General features: G+C 46.6%; 1 long non-coding RNA gene across 1 annotated transcript; it reads right to left on the bottom strand.

Moving 5' to 3' along the window:
- Positions 1-124: 124 nt before the first annotated feature.
- LOC117879560 lies at positions 125-20,629 on the bottom strand. Its single transcript, XR_004646306.1, has 3 exons — positions 20,500-20,629; positions 13,029-13,165; positions 125-176 (listed from the first exon to the last, which is right to left on the bottom strand). It is a non-coding gene; the product is annotated as an uncharacterized LOC117879560 (long non-coding RNA).
- Positions 20,630-21,984: the final 1,355 nt, after the last annotated feature.

Genomic DNA, 21,984 nt, shown 5'->3' with positions numbered 1-21,984 from the left:
AAGTCAGATTTGGTCTAATGAAATAAAAGCAAAACACATTCTAAGCTGATCTTAACACTTTCAATGCCCTTACAAACTTAGATGCTTCTCACCACAGGCTGGCTGGTTGCTCTTCAGCCAGGCTCTCCGCTTTGATCAGTGCTTCAGTCGCTTGGTGGTGGTGTCTGTAGATGTAGCTGGAAGAGAGAGGAAGAGCATGGTAAATGTCTCTCCTTTTTATCATGTCCTTTCTTCCCTCTTGGCTTTGCCCCCCCTCCCCGTCCCACTTTCAGAGTCAGGTGAGCATTACCTCATCGCAGTTCCAAATTGACCAAAGGAAGGGGGTGACTCCCTTGAGAGTCCAACAGATTCTTTTGTTGCTGTCTAGGCCAGTGTCCTTTGTTCCTGTGAGGCTGGGCTGGGTTTGTCCCATACATGCCCTGATGAGGTGTGAACTGCCTCTCAGCTCTTGGAGAGTTTTTGCCTGGGCTTATTTTAAGCCATGAGGATACATTTTCAGCCTCATAAATGTATACATGAAATTATAACCTATAACCTTACTGTAACAACAATGCTTATGCATCATGAGTCTTCCGAAGACACCCAACATGACAAACTTTGCAATGGATACCACACAATCATTTTACAAGGATGAACATGAGGGTGATGCGTGTTGCCCAGAGGTACACAGCATCACAATCACTAAGCCCGTTACTGGAATGCTGAGTCAAATTTTGATGTCCACACATCAGAAGCGATGTTGAAACATTGGAAAGGGTTCATAAAAGAGCTACAAGAATGACTTGAGGTCTGGAAAACATGACTGACTTACGAAGGATGATTTGAGGTTTGGAAAACATGAAAAAGTGAGAGACTTAAAAACTCAGTCCATTTAGTTTATCCAAGAGTAGGTTAAGAGGAGACTAGATCATGTTCTACAAGTACCTACATGGGGAAGAGATTTTTAATCTAGATAGCAGAAAAAGACACAATGAAATCCAATGGTTGGAAACTGAAGCTAGACAAATTCAGACTACAAATAAGGTGCAATTTTTTAACAATGAGGGTAGTTAACCATTGGAACGACTAACCTAGAGACATGCTAAATTCTCTATCACTTGGAGTCTTTAAATGAAGACTGGATATCTTCTGAAAGATCTGCTGTAGCTCACATAGAAGTTACTGGAAATTAGTGAGTGATGTTCTGGGACCTATTATGACATTGCACTCCATATGCTTTATGAAAATATGCTTGGAATGTGAATATAATGTAACTGGAATATGCTTTATGCATACAAATCTTATAATCTACTGCGTTTGTTCATCCTATTTGTATGTATGTATCATTCTTGTATCTAAAACTAGAAATATGAAGTTAACTCTGAGGTCCTATTGTAATTATGCAAAGTGTGGGCCATTAATGGTGGTTTAGAATCTTCATGGCACCCTTTAACTAGGATAATTGGCTGTATATGGTTTATTTACCTGCAAGCCTTCTTGTGGACATGGGGGCCAGCCTGTGGGTAATGAAAAATGAGGTCTTACAGTGACATGTGACCATGTCACCTGAACTGGAAACTATCTTTAGCCTGGTGCTTTTCCATTTAGAAGGAAGGGGGGAACCCAGAGGGAGACAAAGGATTCCCGCCTTGTGCCAAAGCTATAAAAGGGGCTGGAACAGAACAAAGGGGTGGCAGTCATGAGAAATCCCCCTTGTTACCACCTGAGCTGGAACTAACAAGGACTGTACCAGGGGAAAGGATTGGGCCCAGACTAAGAAGGAGTCTAGTCTGTGAAAGAAGCTTATTGGAACATCTCTGAGGGTGAGATTTACCTGTATTTAGTTTCTTAATGTATTAGGCTTAGACTTGCGTGTTTTTGCTTTATTTTACTTGGTGACTTACTTTGTTCTGTCTGTTATTACTTGAAACCACTTAAATCTTATATTTTATACTTAATAAAATCACTTTTGTTTATTATTAAACCCAGAGTAAGTGATTAATACTTGGGGGAGCAAACAGCTGTGCATATCTCTCTATCAGTGTTATAGCGGGTGAACAATTTTTGAGTTTATCCTGTATAAGCTTTATACAGAGTAAAATGGATTTATTTGGGGGTTTGGATCCCATTGGGAGCTGGGTATCTGGGTGCTGGAGACAGGAGTACCTGCTGAGTGGTTTTCAGTTAAAGCCTGCAGCTTTGGGGACTCGGTTCAGGCCCTGGGTCTGTGTTCAGGCTACCACGGAATAGCGTGTTTGGCTCAATAAGGAAGGGTTCTGGAGTCCCAAGCTGGCAGGGAAAACAGGCTCAGAGGTCGTTTCAGCACATCAGGCGACAGTCTCAAGGGGGTCTCTGTGATCGAATCCATCACACCTATTTCATGCAGCAGGTCAGACTAGATGATTCTGGGCTGCAAATCTTTTAATCTATGGACCTGCTCATGGAAAGGAAATGTTAAACTCGTACACATGAGATAGTACATTTTACATGGGCTGAAATGCATTGTATTATTAGAGAGAGACACCTGGTGAACAAACCCTCTAAGCAGAGCCCTGGCACAGGGACAATTCAGAGAAACAGGCCAGGAACTGATCATGCCTTTCACAGCCAGGTCTGCACATGCTCATGCAATTGCTGCATCAGTGGGTGTGGTGACAGGAATTAAATTACAGAGCAGGAAATACAATTGATGTATATAGGATGAGACACCGCTTATTAACAGAGATGGAGGGCAGGGCCCCTGAAGCCTCACCACTACAACCCTGACCCAAAAGGGAAGAGATTTATCCCCCAAGTTGGGCCCCCGCAAGGCTGCTCCATTGATCTGCAGAAATGGAAGAATGGGACAGGATCCGAAGAAGTCATCATCCAGGTCAGCAGATGGAGAGTTAATCTGTGGGCGCTTCCCACCTCTGTCAGTAGCCAGTCTCCTCACGTCTGAGCACCCTCAGGATTAAGTTGGGCTGGCATGGAATCCCCCCCCAAAGGAGCAAATGGCAAACGTCTTGCTTGCTTCTGCATTCAAGAAGGAAACGATTGGCCCTGTGGTAAGATGATGTCCCTGGCGTTTCTAAAGCAGCGCGTAAAATCATATGACAGTTGTACAAATACTCTTTTAATGACCTAACTGCTTTTATCACGGCTTCAGCAATTACATTCATTACATTAAAAAGGTCTGCTGCATTGTACGTACTTGACTGAAATATTTATAACTGCACCCACTGATGGTGTAAAAGGCAAGGCTATGTTTCACAGAGGTGTCGAAGGGAACAAAAATACACTGCTTGGAAACTGGGACTTTTCCAGCTGACAATAGCGAGCTCATTGCTGTCATGCCCATCGCTAGAGCAGATGAAGGCACTGTAATAGGTCTGTATTCTCAATGACAGTCGTCACCCCCTGGCTACATTGTGGCTGGCCCTGCCCTACCCTCAACCCTCATTGCACAACTGCAGAATCTAGGCTTTAATTTAAAAGCCAAACGACATTTCCAAACCTCATGGTTGTGGCCTAATGTGAACCGATGCAGTGATGTCCCCCCGAGTCTGCAAACAAAATAACTGAGAGACCTGCCCTGCTGGTTGTAATTCTAAAGCCTAATGAAGATGTTTTAAAAGGCAACTTTATTTCACCGCTGATCATGTTAGCAGCGTGAGATGTCGAAGGGGATGGGAGTGAAAGCCACAGGAGGGAACTGAGAGTTGCTACAGGAATGGAAATATAGAGGGGAGAAAAGGAGGAAAATCACAAAGACAGGGAGGAAGAAACAGAGAAAGCAGGATAATAAAGGAAGAAAAGGAAAGGGCAGTGATGGGCCTCAAGGGGAGAGGGCTTTCCCACGGACTGACAGTGGGTGAGACAACGGCAAATAACAGCGTTGGGCCTAAATGGATTTGTAGAAGCTGAGCACCTGCAGCTCCTGAGGACTTTGGCTGGAGCTGTGGTCCTCAGCATCACAAAATCAGACCCTTCCAAGTTAAATTATTACACAAATTTGTGCAAATCTCCCACTGGAGATCTGCTCTGGGCTGAGAGGACTATGTACAGTTCAACCCACAGTTCACAGTTGAGCAGAATTTAGCCCCTTCCACAGAATGAGTTTGACACCCTGTCCGATACAATCTGTATATTCCCAGCATAAAGCCCTCCTGAGAAGGCTGATGCACATGGCTAATGCAACATCCTCCCTAGGGAAGCTGTAGCTTATGCTGGCAGGCTGCAAGGACTAACACTGTTTTATGAATGGCAATATAATGGTTGATTTTAAGTATAATTTGGCAGGGTGGGAAGGTGAATGGAATTTTGGACTTCAATCAGTTCTGGGCACTAAGGAAGTAGGTGGCGTCATAAATTGTTCCACATAAAGCTTCAAGTCTCAGGGGCAAGTAATTATTTTGACAGGTGAATAAAACCTCATTAGTCTGGAATTATCATCAGCAACGTGGTGAAGGGCAGGCGAGTTATTTCTGGGGTAAATTTTCATGACAATTTTTCCAAGACTGTGCTAAAATTGCATTGGATTGCATATGTCTCAATCTGCCCCCCGTCCCCCGCCTATTTTCCCAGGAAAAACCGCCTGTGCTTTGTGCTGTAATAACAATTAGGCTGTGGTGATCCAGGAGCTCTGATCAGTCCTATCAGACTTAGCACATTTAACACACAAGCTACCCAAGTGGAGAACGAGGCCCCTGGTTGAACCTATATCATGTGTTTCCTCTTCCTAGTTCCCTTTGGCAGTTATTTAGACTTATGCACATTTTTATACTTAAGAAAAGTACTTGGTGCATATCTAATAGCACCTTTCATCCCTGGATCTCAAACTGCTTCACATTGTCTCCATTTAAACAGGCTCAGAAAGGTGAAGCATCCTCTCTTATTATTACTCACCATTTGTATGACTGTAGTGCCTGGGAGCCCCAATTGTGGACTATGGCCCCATGGTGCCAGGTGCTGCACAAACCCAGAACAAATCTGTCAGTGATACGGTTGAAACTAGAGTTGGGTGAATTCTGCAAAAGCATTCTGTGAATTTCTGATTTTTTTTAACGAATTTGGTTTGAGGCAGGCACATGCCTCCTTTTATGGTCACTTCTGAGCAATCCAGTTTTATTGCCATGAAGGTTTGCAGAAAGTGAACCTTGGAGTCCTGTGAATGAGTAGCCAGAGGAAATCAAATTGGAAATGCATATTGTGCCAGCATTGCTTGCTCTCCCATCCAGTCAGAGCATATAAACAAATGCCATGTGCTCTGTGTGACCCATCACAAGTAAACAACACAGCTTGTCTGGTGGATACTTGCAGATAATCAATCTGCAGGGCCACCCCAAAATTCACAGAATAATGTTGACCAACAAGTAAATCTCAGGAAACCCCAGTCTGCTCCTGGATATTCTGAGCGCAGAAAGAGAAGCTAAATTCATTGAAAAAAATGATTTGTTAGAAATTACTCACTCAGCTGCACCAGAAACTGTCATAGCAACAACTATATTCAAACATGATTGTTGCTGGTAGGTTTCTCCCTAGTCAGTTTATGTTTGGCCCCAACATTGAACTTTCTCTTTTCCTTGTATATTAAGAGAACAGGGCTGAGATTTTCAGTTCACCTAGAGGATTTAGACTAACAATTCCCATTTAAATGATTGGGTTTTGGTATCTAATGCTCCTAGCCGGCTTTGAAAATCTCAGCACACTTCTTTGTCTCTCCTGCAGGGGCAAATTTCCTCCCATTGTCACTGATGCAGTCCTTGGGCTTTGATTTCTTCCACACGAGGATCAAGAAGTGCTTCACAGGCATTCACAAATTAAATCAGACAGCATCCTTGTCAGACAGGGATAGACAATCCCCACTTACCCCGAGGAGCTGGGCACAGTGAGTCACACACTTGTTGCCTTCCAGCTGGGTGAGCGTAGTTCTCTGTCTCTGAAACTGAATGCAAACACTGCACAGGCTCTGGTGTAGTCCCTCCACCCCCACCAGGGCTCAGGTCTCTGTGAACACATCAAGCTTGTGCCCCCACATCTCCACTGGCTCCCAGTCAGCTTCCGCTACCAGTTTAAGGCCTTAGTGTTAATCTTCAAAGCAATTTCATGGATCTACATGAAAGATGGCGAGTCAATCTATGGACCACTGACAGTCTGCTTCTCTGGGACAATGCAGGTCACAAAGCTGAGGATGAAACATGATTGTAGCTTGGAAATAAGTTATTGACTATTGCTTGGAAAAGAGCAATGCGAAAAGGGAGAATGCAATGGGTCTGGCGCAGTGCGATCATGGATGAATTGTCTCCACTGCTGAGAAAGGTAAGATGGAAGAGAACACAACATCCTATCAGCCATTCCATAGCTATTCTGAGCAATCACATATTAGTGTTGCTACACCCACAGTCTGGAATATTCCTCCCATTCCCTGCAACTTGGGGTCCAGATCCCCTTCTTACTCCTGATTCCTTTCTCTTCCTCCCCTTTTGTCTTTCTACCCACAATGCCCATGAACTCCTGTGTTCCTCTCTACCTCTGCTCCCTCCTTATAGGAGTACTCAGTGGCTGTGCATAGGTAGTCACATCAGTTCTCACCAGCTCTCACTCTCTGCTGGTATTTCCCCCACCTTCAGCCTAACTTCTGGAGGTTTCCCAGCTCCCCAGCCGGGATTCCTGGCTAGAGGCAGGAGTCATAAAAGGCAATCAGAAGCGGTTCTCTAAATACATTAGCAGCAAGAGAAAGCCTAAGGAAAGCATAGGTCCTCTACCAAGGGGGAAAGGAGAGCTGGTGTCTGATGAACTCAAGAAAGTGTGAGATGTTTAATGCCTATTTTGCTACCGTCTTCGCTAAAAAGGTTAACAATGATGACCAGATACTCACCACAATATTAACAACAAGAGGGAAGGAACAGGTTAAAGAATTTAGATAAGTTAGATGTATTCAAGTTGGCAGGGCCTGATGAAATTCATCCTAGAGTATTTAAGGACCTAGCTAAAGCAATTTCAGACCGATTAGTGATTATCTTTCAGAACTCGTGGAGGACAGGAGAGGTTCCAGAAGACTGGAGAAGGGCAAATATAGTGCCTGTCTTTAAAAAGGGGAACAAGGAGGACCCAGGGAAGTATAGACCAATCAGCTTAACTTTGATACCTGGAGAGATACTGGAACAAATGATTAAACAATCAATTTGTGAGCATCTATAGGATAATAGTGTTATAAGCGAATAGCCAGCATGGAGTTGTCAAAAACAAATCATGCCAAACCAACCTAATTTCCTTCTTTGACAGGGTTACTGGCCTAATGGATGGGGGAGGGGGAGAAGAAGCAGTAGATGGGATATATCTTGATTTTAATAAGGCTTTTGACATACTTCCACATGACATTCTCATTACCAAATTAGAGAAGTGTGGTCTAGATTAAATTACTATAAGGTGGGTGCAAACTGGTTGAAAGGTTGTACTCAAAGAGTATCCATCAATGGTTCACTGTCAAACTAGGAAGGGTGTAGCGACTGGGGTCCCACAGGGGTCAGTCTACTAGTCAATATTTTCATTAATGACTTGGATAAGGCAGTGGAAAGTACGCTTATAAAATGTATGGATGATACCATGCTGGGAGAGGCAGCAAGCATTTTGGAGGATGGGATTAGAATTCAAAATGCCCTTGACAAACTGGAGAAGTGGTCTGAAATCAACAAGATGAAATTTTAAAAAGGGCAAGTGCTTCATTTAGGAAGGAAAAATCAAATGCATAACTATAAAATGGGGAATAACTGGCTAGTTGGTAGTACTGCTGAAAAGGGTCTGGGGGTTATAGCAGATCACAAATTTAATATAAGTCAACATAGTGATGTAGATGTGAAAAAAGCTAATATGATCCTGGGGTGCATTAACATGAGCATTATATGTCAGAGACAGGAGGAAATTGTCCCACTCTACTCGGCACTGGTGAGACCTCAGCTGGAGAACTGTGTCCACAATTTAGGAAAGATGTGGACGAATTGGAGAGAGTCCAGATGAGAGCAACAAAAATGATAAAAGGCTTAGAAAACCTGACCTATGAGGAAAGGCTGAAAGAATTGAGCATGTTTAGTCTACAGACGAGATGACAACATCTTCAAATATGTAAAAGGCATTATAAAGACGGAGACCAATTGTTCTATATGACCATCGACAGTAGGACAAGATGTAACTGGGTTAGTTTGCAGCAAGGGAGATTTATGCTGGTTATTAGGAAAAACTTTCCAACTATATGGATAGTAAAGCACTGGATAGGTTACCGAGGCAGGTTGTGTAATCCCCGCCATCAGAGGTTTTTAAGAACAGGTTAGACAACATCTGTTAGGGATGGTCTAGATGTAGCTGCCTCAGTGTAGGCAGCTGGACCAGATGTCCTTTGATGTCCCTTCCAGCCCGACATTTCTATGGTTCTATGAAACTGCCCCATTATACAAACACATTTCACAAGCCTTTCTTGAGCCCTGTGCAACCACAGTGTATATTTAAGGCGTAAGAAAGAGAAGGCAGCATGTTTTGGGAGTGATTAGCTATAGAATGCCTCAGGCCTGGTGCATGTTCTCTTTTGTCCTTCCCATTTTATTTAGGGGTCAGCTGTATGCCAAGGAGAGATCCACTTTTGGTGTGAGTCATTCAAAAGAAATAGTTTCCCTGAATTGTCAGGATGTCACTTGAGCTATTGCTATAGACAGCACTAAATTCATCCACTGGCATTTCAATGGGAACTCGTATGTCTGAGAAACACACAGAAGACTCATTAGATGACTAATGAGCAATTAAGAAACTGTATTGATAGGGGAAAAAACCCTTTTAAAATAAAGTTTCTTGCTTTTTAATGCAAACAAGTAAATAAATAAATGCCCCCTCCCCCCAGAGCTGGATCCAATTGTGCGCCCACTGAAATCACTTGCAATCTTCCCTCCCCCCATTGATTCCAATAGGAGGATTGGACCCTCTGTCATCATCTTACTTGCCACCCCTGGTGATCAAGGCTCAGGCAACAGTAGCGCATCAATAAAATAAAACTGCTGGTGAACAATATAGTGGAGCAGCCTGGGGAGATGGGGGAGTCTGGGGCCCTCTCTCTTTGGCAGAGACTGCCACCAGGGGAGCTGTCTGGGGACCTGCTTTTCCTACTGGCCTTGGAGATGACCCCAGCGAATGGAACATGCTGGTCTTCCCCCGCTCAGAGAGAGCACTGCCACAGATGAACAGGGCTCATCAGAGTCTATGCTCATCCATGTAAAAAATTCCGCAGACCGGTGCCCATTTATCTCTGAACATTTCTCTCATCTGCCCGTTTGTGAGCTGTTCCAGAAACAGATGGGCTTCTATTAATATGGCCTCAACAGACAGCGTGGGAGCAGTTTGTTGCCTATTGATGTAAATTGCTCTTTATTTTCTCGGGCAAAACAAGTCAAAACAAAGAAAGGTCAGGTCTGAGAATGTCCGCTCCCCTCTCTGGCATTGTCCTAGGATGTAGGGAGGAAGAGGGAAAAAAATTGAAATAGACTAAGGAGAAGGGAAAATATTGCATGAGACTTCTAAAGAGATGTGTGAGAATGTGATGGTGACAAAGCTTAGTTAGAAAAAAGCTAGGAGAGAGACAATGGGGGAGCGTTTTAAAGGCAGGCAAATCAATGGGTGTCACTGCCTGGAGGGGAGGGAGAAGGCAGCGCATAGAACCACAATGAAAATGCTACTTGTACCCAGCAGCAAAAACCAGCAGAGGAGCATACACTGTCTCAACCCGCCCGCCCCGCCTATTTTCCCAGGAAAAACCACCTGTGCTTTGTGCAGTAATAACAATTAGGCTGTGGTGAGCCAGGAGCTCTGATCAGTGCTGTCAGACTTAGCACGTTTAAGCTATAGGGGAACGATTGAGCATGGTTCTCGGAAGAGTCAAAAGTCACTAGACAGTCTGATGAGGAAGGACGTTGGTTGGCTAAAGCCCTGGGACCCAGGCAAGCTAGTTGTATCACCTACCTCTGCCACAGATGCCCTGAGACTTCAGGCTCATTTTGCTGCTTCGTCTGTAAAATGGGATACTAATTGTGATGGGTTCGGTCACAGAGACCCCCTTGGGACTGTTGCCTGATGTGCTGAGATTACCTTTGAGCACGTTTTCCCTGCCAGCTTAGGACTCCAGAACCCTGTCTTGTTGAGCCAGACACGTTAGCCTGCTACAAACACAGACCCAGGTCTGGTCCACGCCCCTAAAGCTGCAGATTTAACTGAAAACAGCTTAAGAAGTGCTCCTGTCTCCAGTACCCAGACACCCAGCTCCCAATGGTATCCAAACCTCAAATAAATCTGGTTTACTCTGTATAAAGCTTATGCAGGGTAAATTCATAAATTGTTCACCTGCTATAACCCCGGGTGCAGTTATAAATATTTCAGTCAAGTACGTACAATGCAGCAGACCTTTTTAATGTAATGAATGTAATTGCTGAAGCCGTGATAAAAGCAGTTAGGTCATTAAAAGAGTATTTGTACAAGTGTCATATGATTTTACGCGCTGCTTTAGAAATGCCAGGGACATCATCTTACCACAGGGCCAATCGTTTCCTTCTTGAATGCAGAAGCAAGCAAGACGTTTGCCATTTGCTCCTTTGGGTGGGATTCCATGCCAGCCCAACTTATTCCTGAGGGTGCTCAGACGTGAGGAGACTGGCTACTGACAGAGGTGGGAAGCGCCCACAGATTAACTCTCCATCTGCTGACCTGGATGATGACTTCTTCGGATCCTGTCCCATTCTTCCATTTCTGCAGATCAATGGAGCAGCCTTGCGGGGGCCCAACTTGGGGGATAAATCTCTTCCCTTTTGGGTCAGGGTTGTAGTGGTGAGGCTTCAGGGGCCCTGCCCTCCATCTCTGTTAATAAGCGGTGTCTCATCCTATATACATCAATTGTATTTCCTGCTCTGTAATTTAATTCCTGTCACCACACCCACTGATGCAGCAATTGCATGAGCATGTGCAGACCTGGCTGTGAAAGGCATGATCAGTTCCTGGCCTGTTTCACTGAATTGTCCCTGTGCCAGGGCTCTGCTTAGAGGGTTTGTTCACCAGGTGTCTCTCTCTAATAATACAATGCATCTCAGTCCATGTAAAATGTATTATCTCATGTGTACGAGTTTAACATTTCCTTTCCATGAGCAGGTCCATAGATTAAAAGATTTGCAGCCCAAAATCATCTAGTCTGACCTGCTGCATGACATAGGTGTGATGGATTCGGTCACAGAGACCCCCTTGAGACTGTCGCCTGATGTGCTGAAACGACCTCTGAGCCTGTTTTCCCTGCCAGCTTGGGACTCCAGAACTCTTCCTTATTGAGCCAAACATACTACTCTGTGGTAGCCTGAACACAGACCTAGGGCCTGAACTGCGTCCCCAAAGCTGCAGGCTTTAACTGAAAACCACTCAGCAGGTACTCGTCTCCAGCACCCAGATACCCAGCTCCCAATGGGATCCAAACCCCAAATAAATCCATTTTACTCTGTATAAAGCTTATACAGGGTAAACTCATAAATTGTTCACCCGCTATAACACTGAGAGAGAGAGAGATGCACAGCTGTTTGCTCCCCCAGGTATTAATCACTTACTCTGGGTTTAATAATAAACAAAAGTGATTTTATTAAGTATAAAACATAAGATTTAAGTGGTTTCAAGTAATAATAGACAGAACAAAGTAAGTCACCAAGTAAAATAAAGCAAAAACACGCAAGTCTAAGCCTAAAACATTAAGAAACTGAATACAGGTAAATCTCACCCTCAGAGATATTCCAATAAGCTTCTTTCACAGACTAGACTCCTTCTTAGTCTGGGCCCAATCCTTTCCCCTGGTACAGTCTTTGTTCCAGCTCAGGTGGTAACAAAGGGGATTCTCATGACTGCTGCCCCTTTGTTCTGTTCCACCCCCTTTTATAGATTTGGCACAAGGCGGGAATCCTTTGTCTCACTCTGGGTTCCCCCCTTCTTTCTAAATGGAAAAGCACCAGGTTAAAGATGGATTCCAGTTCAGGTGACATGATCACATGTCCTGTGAGACTTCATTACCCACTCGCTGGCACACACGTATACAGGAAGTCTTACAAGTAAACAGAGCTATTTACAACCAATTGTCCTGGTTAACGGGAGCCATCAAGATTCCAAAGCATCATAAATGGCCACACTTTGCATAATTACAATAGGACCTCAGAGTCATGCTTCATATTCCTAGTTTCAGATACAAGAATGATACATTCATACAAATAGGATGACCACACTCAGTAGATTATAAGCTTTGTAATAATACCTTACAAGAGACCTTTTGCATAAAGCATATTCCAGTTACATCACATCCACACTTATAAACATATTTTGAGTGCAATGTCACACTAATATTTCCCCGTCCCTCTGGTTGTGGGGCTAAACTCAGGGACGCTGAGACCCTCTGAGGGAAGGTGTTCTTGGGAGTTGAGGAATTGCTGTGGTCACTAGTTTCCCTTCCTGTTAATAGAATGGTGTGTCTGTGCTCACACTGTCACACTGACGCCATACTGACGTGGGTAGGCAATGAATTCTGGGAAGTGGTGGCAGCTATTCCATAGGGCCTTGGCAGGAGACAGTGTGTCCAGAAGACATGCACATGGGGCAACGCTCAGAGCACATAAAGCAATGCAGTCTGGGATGTCTACCTGAACAGCTCTACTACAAAGTTGTAGCGCTGGCTGGGTCACAGGACCGGCTCGTTGCTGGTATGTGGATTACTGTCTAAATTCTAGTTTGTCCAGCTAGGAGGCCAGCTGTTCCAGAATTCCCTTGTTTTATCACAGTATATGAACCCCACTGTTTTGCTGCAAAAAGCAAAAGGACTTTCGCTCCTTCCTCACAATGGAAGTTTTGCAGGTAAGGTCCTGGGGGAGAAAGGAATTGGGCAATGGGCTTTTGGGCCTGGATCCCGCTCCCACTGAAGTCAGAGGCAAAACTCCCACTGACTTCAAAAGGTGCAGGAGCAGGGCCTCTAAGGAACGTTTGGCACAGGACAGTGAGAAGGCAATTTGAAATCTCACCTCTTTGCTGCAGAGAGAGCAAAGCTCGATGGTGGACCGGCTTGGCAGGCTCCTGTGTGTTTTGTCTGTCTCCGCAGGCATCCCGGGGGAGCTGGGTATTTGAGACAGCTGCCATGGAGATTCAGGATTCCCAGGTGCTGAGGAATTAAACAGAAGGTGACTGACTTAGACCTAGGGGTTGATGCAAGAGACTGTAACTCCACCTGAGCATCTCAGAGGAGACTTGGTTAAAATAGCAACAACCAAATAATAATAATACAGTGTCACTGTAAAATGAGAACAAGGATCCCAGCAGGGGTCCTCCCTGTGCCAGCCCCCGAAGCCCTGTGTCCAGCTAACGTGAACCTCTGTAGCACCAAGCCGCCAGCCTGTGGCACAAAGCCAAGTCCCCACCTCTGCACAAGCACAGAGCTGGTTCAGCCAGAGATGAGGCCACATGCAAAGCCATCCGACAGGGCCCTGGCTGCAAGGCCCCCCGGGATTCAGCGAACAATCTTCTCTCCTTGCTCCAAGCTGTCCTCCATGCTAGATGGGGAAGGCCAGTCTAATGGCAGGCAGATGGGCCATAACAGGAAGTATATGATGTGTCCCCGCCAGGGCGGTGATAAATGGGAAACTAGCTAGATTCTCTTTGGGGGCTCAATTGAGTATCAGCTCAGCCACCGTGGAGCAGCTCGTCTTCCAAAGCACGTGGGAGAGGCACATGAGCATTCCACTTCACAGCAGCCCTTCAGCCTGTCCTGGGTAGGTTGGTGCCCTATGGATTCGGGGCAGGGGCGTAGCCAGGTGGAGGGAAGAGGGGGAGCAAAAAAAAAAAAAAAAAAAAAAGGGCAAAAAGGGCACCACCCGCTGCGGTGCTTTTACTGACGGGGCAGCACTCCGGGTCTTCGGTGGCACCTCGGCGGCGGGACCTTCACTCACTCTGCAGGTCTTCGGCGGCTTTTCAGCGATGAAGCTTCCGTGCCACCGAAGACACCTGAAGCGAGTGAAGGTCCAGCCGCCGAAGTGCCGCCGAAGTGGGTGGCGCCTTTTTTTTCCCCCGCTCCCGGGTGAGTAAAATTAAAAAGGTGCCACTTGTGCTCAGTGGGGAAGTGGCCGCTCCCCCGCTCCCCACTACGCTACTGATTTGGGGGACATGCCGCTGCACGGTTGGTGTATTGGCTCCATCAGCCCTGCACCAGGACAAATGAGCTGCACCCACCGTGAGAGCTTGAATGTAACCTTGCACCAGAATCACGCTATTGACGTCAGCGGGGTCAGTCCTGATCTATAAACTGACTTCAATGAGCTCACATTTGGGCCCATATTTGTTGGAAGCCAGTGGATCAGCAGCCAGTTTAATGGCACAACTCATGCTGTGCACCTTGTGGTCTCCCCCCTGCTGTCACATGGGACTGTAGCATTATAGCTAGAGATGAGTGGAGAAAGACAGGTTTGGATTGGGATCCCGAGTAGGATTAGGTTTGGGGTCAGGGTTAGGGTCCAGATTCCAGGGCTCCGAAATCTCATAAGTTTGTCTCCGGAGATTTCATCCCCAAATGGTGGGAATCCTGCAGGATCAGCTGTTCTCGGGAGATTTCCACCAGCCATATATTAGAGAAAGCCTACAGTGCCCAGTGTAATTAGCTAGCAATTATAGGTGTGTTGTGTGACTAGGGGTTGTGCCCCAGGGGATGCAGAGCAGGACTGCCCCAGTGACGGCTCCAAAAGTCATCATGCTACAGAGGCACTATTTCTCCCTGAACTCCCCGGTGCGTGGGGTAGCAGAGTACTTGGCGCATGCTCTTTGGATGGCCAGCTCCATAGACTTGTGCAGACAGGGTAGGGCGATGGTCTCATAGTTTCCTTGCACTTGGGTGAATGTGAGGACTATAGATGTGACTGGCATCCTTGGGGATGCACAAGAAAACTCCTGGTGTCCTTCCGTGTTTGTGCACTGGCCACTTACAACCTGGTGCACATTTTAGCAGGACATTTGCTAAGTGGGGAAAACCAGGGGGCATCTAATGAAGCTTGAGGCCGGGGGAGGGAGAATGCGACCAGCTTCTTCTAACGTGGGTGCCTAAAGTTAGGCAGCTCACTCCATATTTTGGACACCTAAATAAATGACAATGGTCAGAGGTGCTGAGCTTTAGGGAACCATGTGTACAAATTTTGCCCCATGTCACCTGTATTTCGGATACTTAATGTGTGTTCTGTGTCTCAGGGGATTAGTAAGAGGAAAAAAGGGCCTTTCACCTCCAGTCACTGCTTTGACTTCTGGCACAGGGTGGTTGTGAATGAATGTTGTCACTATCTGAGTCTTCATGTGGCTAGGTGGGAGGAAGTGGGTTTAGTTTGACAAGAATATCTTCTCTGAAAAGGAGTGCACAAGACCTCTGACATAGGTCATTCCAGACAACACAGAACCTATCAAAACAAACCTAGAAAGACAGCTGACTTTAAAGACTGGTTTCTCCAGCAGGTGTCTTCTCTAGCAGCGGTTACCAAGTTTCCTTGATTGTGATATTTCCCCTTAGGTTGCGGTAGCATCACAAAACCAGCACACAGTGTGGCCGACTCAGCGTGTCAAGGGAATGCTGAAGTGCGTAACATTTGGGTGTTGGTGGTGCCTTCTGTTGTTACAACCAGTTTTCCGAGCAGTTTATTGCGTGTTTTGACCTTAGTTGCTGTCTCTGTAAGATTGTCATGATAAGTGAGAGTTCTATCCAATGTGATGCCTAGATAGACCGGGTGTGAATCATGCTTTATTCACTGACCATTGAGAACTAAGTTCATGTAAGTGGAAGACACTTGATGACACGGTCTTACTTCCACTTGCTATCGGACACCACCGACGACTATAATCGGTCATAGCCGCCATATCTGCGTTCAGAACACTCTCAAGTGTGTCAAAGGAGTGTGACTGGGTGCCGAGGCATAGGTCATCTGCATAAACAAACTTGTGAGACCCGGTATATGGTAGGTCATTCGAATATAAATTGAATAACTTTGTAGATAATAGTGCTCCTTGCGGGAGGCTGTTCTGGTGCCTCCAAACACTTGTTCTATCACCAATATGCACATGGAAATGGCAATTTCTCAAAAACAGAGCCATTGCACATACTAACCAACTTGGCATAGTTCTAGAGAATTTCACCAAAAGGCCCGTGTGCCAAACCATATCGTATGCCGCAGTCGGGTCAAGGAAAACTGAACTAGTCTTCAAATTATGTTGCAATCCATTTTCGATGGAAGTTGTAAGTGCAAGTACTTGATCACACTCAGCGAAAATCAGCTTGCTGGTGCCAGCATGCCTTCCACAGATGGTGAAATTCTTTGTGAAATCAGACGCTCCAGCACCTTAAATCAGATGCTTAGAAGTGAAATTGGTTTGTAACTTGAAGGCAAGTGTGGGTCTATCCCAGGTTTCAGCTGGCAATGACCTTTGCTTGGAGACAGATTCTATGCGGTCTGGATTCCCGCAGAACTCCGTGGAAAAACTGAATGAGCCATTCCTGAACACGAGGACCCAGATGTTTCATGAATTCCGGTGCAATTCTATCAGATCCGGGAGCTGTACCCATTTTTAAATCATTCAGCACTTCATCCAATTCCAGATTAGTGAATGGCTCCATTTTACTATCGGCTGGATTACTGCTCAGGAAACGCTGCCACTCCCTATGTACCTGTTGTTTGACAACGGCAGCAGGAGCTTTGGCAATCTTCAACAGATGACGGCCAATCTGATTTGGAGTAACTGCACATGGACGTTGAACCACACCTAGCTGACGAATTAAGGAAGCATTTGGGAGGAGAGGATTGAAAACGCCCACCTATGGCCACAGCCTTTGAAGCTTTGCCCTGAGGCAGGGACCCTTTGTCTGGCTGATTACCTGTTACCGGAGTGACTCACATCATCACGAGAGTGCTTGCTCTATGGAATTGTGACCACAGGAAAACCCCTAGCTGGGGTTTGAAGGACTGTTCACCAGCCAGATCTCTGGGAAGCTTAGTCGTGTGTGTGTCAGTTCTTTTATTGTTTTCTCTGTAATGGTTTTACCATAAGACTAAATGTGCTTGCTCAGAAAAGCCGTGTGTGAATCTAAAAGCATGGGCAATCACACCGGTGTGTAACCGCTGAGGAGAAAGCAAAGGGCTGCTGGCCTGTTCAGGCAGTCTGACTCGCTAGGGAATAATACAGTGTGGGCAGGGAACTGTTCAGCCTGGAAAAACCCCTGTCAGGAGGGAGAGAGGGGCGGCGCCAGGAGCCTAGGGTGGATGCTCTTGCTAGACCATGCAGGGGGAATACAGGTGCAGTTGCTCTGAACTGTAACAAATGGAGTTTTTTCTTTCCTGTCCAATTATAGGGAACCTTGTTTATGTTCTCTATGCCCTGGGGATATAATGGTTGTGCAAGTGGCAATAAAGGAAATCAATCAAACCCATCAGCCGGAATGCAGATAACTAAGCACACGTGGGGCTGAGGCCAACTCCCTTAGAGGATGTCTGCACAGCAAAGAAAACTCCACCGTGGGCCCGTGCCAGCTGACTCGGGCTTGGGCTGCGAGGCTTTTTCACTGCTGTGGAGACTTCTGGGCTGGGGCTGGAATCCGGGCTCTGAGACCGCCCACCCGCCCAGGCTAAGCAACCAGACTAGGTTGACAGAAGAATTACCTGGATTACCTACTCTGATGGCAGAGTCCCTCCTGTCGACGCTCTACACTGAAGCGCTACAGCAACGCTGCAGCAGTACATGTGTCTGACAAAGTGGGTATTCACCCACGAAAGCTTATGCTCCAATACATCTGTTAGTCTTTAAGGTGCCACAGAACTCTTTGTTGCTTCTTACAATGTTACAGCAGCGCTACTGCTGCAGTAAGTGTAGGTAAGCCCCAAAACTTTATGAAAATCACAAACGTCTAAGCCAAAATCTCAGCTCTGAATGCCCACAGACTCTGGAACAGTTTGGATCCGGTTCTGGATCTGAATGTACTTATCAGAACCTTCCTGATGACAGGCCCAAAGCAAAACACCCGCCTTTAAAAAGATGGCGCTGCCCAGAGTGACACCAATGGAGCCAGTCAAAACTTGGACTGTCCGTTTTGCAGGAAATGTTGCCATTTCATAATTTGTTCTTGTTCCGATTCAGAATGAAAACAGATTTTCAACAGTTCCCATGAAATAGAATAGCCAACAAAAAACGGTTACGCCCCTTCTCGTAATGGTTGTTCTTCGAGATGTGTTGTTCATGCCCATTCCAATCAGGTGCTTAGTATGTACCTCTACTCCTGACAGGTCATAATATGATGTAATCTAATAGTTGAAATAGTCCATTATTTTTAGGTTTATTTTAACTTTTAAAATCATTAAGGGCAGCTGCTACTTCGTACTGTTTGAAATGTCTTAACTCCCTTTTCAGATCAAACTCTCCTGTTCGTGGTGCACTGGCCTGTTTTACAGGTTTAGCAATGGCTGCTGGTAAGCAGGTTTCCCTCTGGGCCTCTGGAGGAAATCCTCTGATGCTACCCTGTGCAGCGAGAACACCTCCATTCTCTGCTGCATGGGCTGTGCATGCCCCACTTCACCTCCACTTCCTATAGTGACAAGCGAACCCAACTAGTTTAGTGTCATCTCCTCCCCTGCAGAAGAAAAACCATCATCAGCACAGATGAAGCACAGGAAGATGTGCAGCGAATCCACACTTAATTCATTTGAAATCCTGCTTTTCTGTCTCCGAGATGAAAGGCCTCTTGGCTCAGCCTCCCTCGGGCATAACACGGGCGCATTCCCACAATTATTGCACACGAATGGCAGGCGCTGGCTGGTGCCTCTTTAGGAATCAGTCAGGCATGCGTGTGACTGATACTGCATCCACTCACCCCAGGTGCTCTAGGAAGGCAAGATGATCTCGTTATACTAGCACAGCTCTGTTATTGTGGTGGCTGTCATCCCGAGAGGCAGCAAGTGCAGAAAGATGCTGCAGTACAAGCACATTTCGAAGGCAACCATCTCAGCAGAATTCAGACCTGTTCCCACGGCTCATTTAGGAAGCTGCTGAAAACCCACCTGCCTGGGGAGACATTCTAACTACAGTCACCAGGCTGCTTTGCCTGCAGTGCACGTTTGTCTAGTTTCTTTACTCTGCTTTTCACTTGGGAGCCCCTTGGGGCAAGGTTTGTGTAACGTGTTTGGTACTTTGCACAGCACTTTCCAGCTGCTCCTATACCTACAATACCAGAAAAATAATCTATAGAGCACTAATCACCATTGAAACGGACACTAAACTAGCATTTGAAACTCACTTGCATTCGTTCATTAGAGAAACCTAACTTACACTGTGTAGAGAAACTGCAGTTGCTGACAGGACGGTCTCGATGCAATATGCAAGCCTGGGGCTAGATTCTCAGCTAGGGTGAATCAGTGGAGTTACACTAAAGTCACTGATTTACACCCACTGAGCATCTGGCCCACAGTATGTATTGATCAAGCACAGGCTCCATGCATGGTGCCGTATAAGCCAGAAAAAAAAAAAGCCACTCTGCTGTGCAATGTACATTCAGCAAAACCCTCATTGTGTAAAGATCCCAGGGGAACCTTTGTAAAATCTGGGGTTTGGGCAATCGGGGATCCCTCATTACAGAGCCACTCAGCAGAAAGGAATCACCTGGCAACCGCAGTTCTGAGAACAGCTGGGCTCCAGGGAGCCAAAGCTGAGCTCGGCAGGTCTCGGCCCTGTGTACAGAAGTGCGTGCGTGACTACGCTTACTCAGACTGAACTGCCTCTCCCATTCTAACCTTGCCCCTCATCCCCCCTTTTTAATGGCTTGCAACCTGCTCGGATTCATTTCTGGGGCCGACTCTTTCCCCCGGTGGTTTCAGCCCAAAGGTGAATTGATCGGGAAAGTCGGAGCCCAGTCAGTTCAGCCATTTTTTACTTACCTTAAAGAAAAGGGAAGAACATTCCCCCCCACCCTTCACAATCAGAAATGGTGGCAAACCCAAGATCAGCCGACAACGCTGTACTAGCAGTAAAGCTAAGAGCAGCCACGCCCTGGAGTAAGGGGGTTTGCAGACACCAGACGCATGGGCACAAAGGCAGTGAGGCAGCATAAACTAACACGTCAGCAGTAGGGAGACGGCACCCAGCTCTACATCACCTTCGCGCCAGGTCCATCTCCCCACGAGTCAAGTGCCGTGGTCAGATCAGCACGCGGTTGAAGAGCAGCTGGCTGAAACTGAACCCAGGACAGTGTGAGTTGATGCTGGCGGGGAGGAAGGAGCCGGTTGAAGAACTCCCCACTTGCATGGCATTGCCCTGCCCTGAGGGCGTAAAGCTGCCCTCACAGCAAACAGCCACCGCCACACAAAATGCCCTTTCCCACCGACGGCTGTGCCTGACACAATGTGATCTGGCCACGGCCATCCCTATATTCCTGCCCCTCCAGGTTGGTTATGGTAACACTCTGCACCTCAGATTTGGACAGCTAACCTTCAAAAAGCTCCCACTGGTCCGGACAGCAGCTCACTCATTCAGCAGCAGAAGCTCCACAGAGTGCGTCACCATGCGCTGCACTTTCATCGCTGGGTCACTTAGATCTGAGTCTTCGGCCCTCATCTTCACAGCCTGCCCACGAACGGCCCAGGTTACCTGAGGGACCACCCCCACCCCCCGTGCCACTGTGACCTATCACAGTAGCTTTGTTCCACTTTCAGCGGGAAACTCAGGGGACCAAAAGACAGAGCTTCCTTGGCTACTGGTGCACGACTGGGGAGCTGGTGTCTGGAGGGGACACAAAAGCCATCTCCTTCTGAATGGACGTGAAACCGACTGCAGTAACCCAGCCACCCCTCAAACCCAGATATTTAGAAACCAGCTCTCCCCCCCCACCAAATAAACCTCTCTACAGAAGCGGGGAGGAGAGAAGAAGCGCGGAAGAGATGACTAGAGATCATCTCGCTCTGGTGTTCACTTTAATGAACAGGTTAGGTGCTCAGAAACCACATGGATGGGTGCAGAGTGAGAACCTAGACAGGAAGGGCAGCTAACCGAGTAACATTCATCTCAGTTATTCTGCTCTGTAAAGCAGAGATTACAATGCAGAGGTCAGATAGGCGGCTACTGCCCACCAGTCCTTGAGGCTGCTGTGACACAGCACGGGAGGCAGTATGACCTCAGAAAGCCGGGGTTCTATTCCCAGCTTGGCTGCAGGTGACTTTGGACAAGTCATTTCCCAGCTCCCTTGCCTCAGTTTCCCCACCTGTAAAACAAGGACACATGATACTGGCCTTTGTCAAGTGTTTTGAGATCCCTGGATGGAAAGTGCTATATAAGACCTGTCATGTTCTTGCAACCACGAGTTACAGACACTTCGACATATGCAGCAGCCCTGTAAAATCAGAAGTAAAAATACGGGCAGTGTGCCGGAGCTCACACAATCTGCACGATCCTTTCTGTACATAAGGTGATATAAAATTCCAGGGCTGTTGATTAAGCAGCTCAGACCAGTGTTACATTCTCTAAAATCTAAATGGAAAACAAACCTATAGGAAACAGCTCCGGATTAAGGCACAAATGCTGTAAATCCATACCTGAGGAATCAGCTGCTGGAGTCATGTGATTACAGCCGCACCTCAGCTTTCATTTAAAAACAAGTAGGTGTTTATCCCTTGTGTTTGTGTAAGTGGGAGAATGGTCCCGCTATTGTGGGGAACTTTCCTGGCTTCTGCACTACCGCAGTGAAGTGGGCTAGCGAAAGGATCCGAGTCCTCGCTCCCACTTCCTTTACCCAGAGGCCTCCCTGCCCTTGAGGACTCCCCTTCCACTCTCCTGTCTGACAGAGTCCTCTTAAACCCCGACAAGGCTGGGCCCAGGATTCCTGGGGGGCTCGACCCCCAACCCTGCTGTGGTCACCCAGGACAGGGGCTAGGGTGTCCCCACTCCGGGGTACTCTCTCTGCACTGGGCACCTCCCTGA

Source organism: Trachemys scripta, chromosome 6, assembly GCF_013100865.1.
Source record: "Trachemys scripta elegans isolate TJP31775 chromosome 6, CAS_Tse_1.0, whole genome shotgun sequence".
NCBI lineage: Eukaryota > Metazoa > Chordata > Testudines > Emydidae > Trachemys > Trachemys scripta.
Note: the sequence above shows the minus strand (reverse complement) of the source record. Positions and strands in the feature narration are given on the sequence as shown.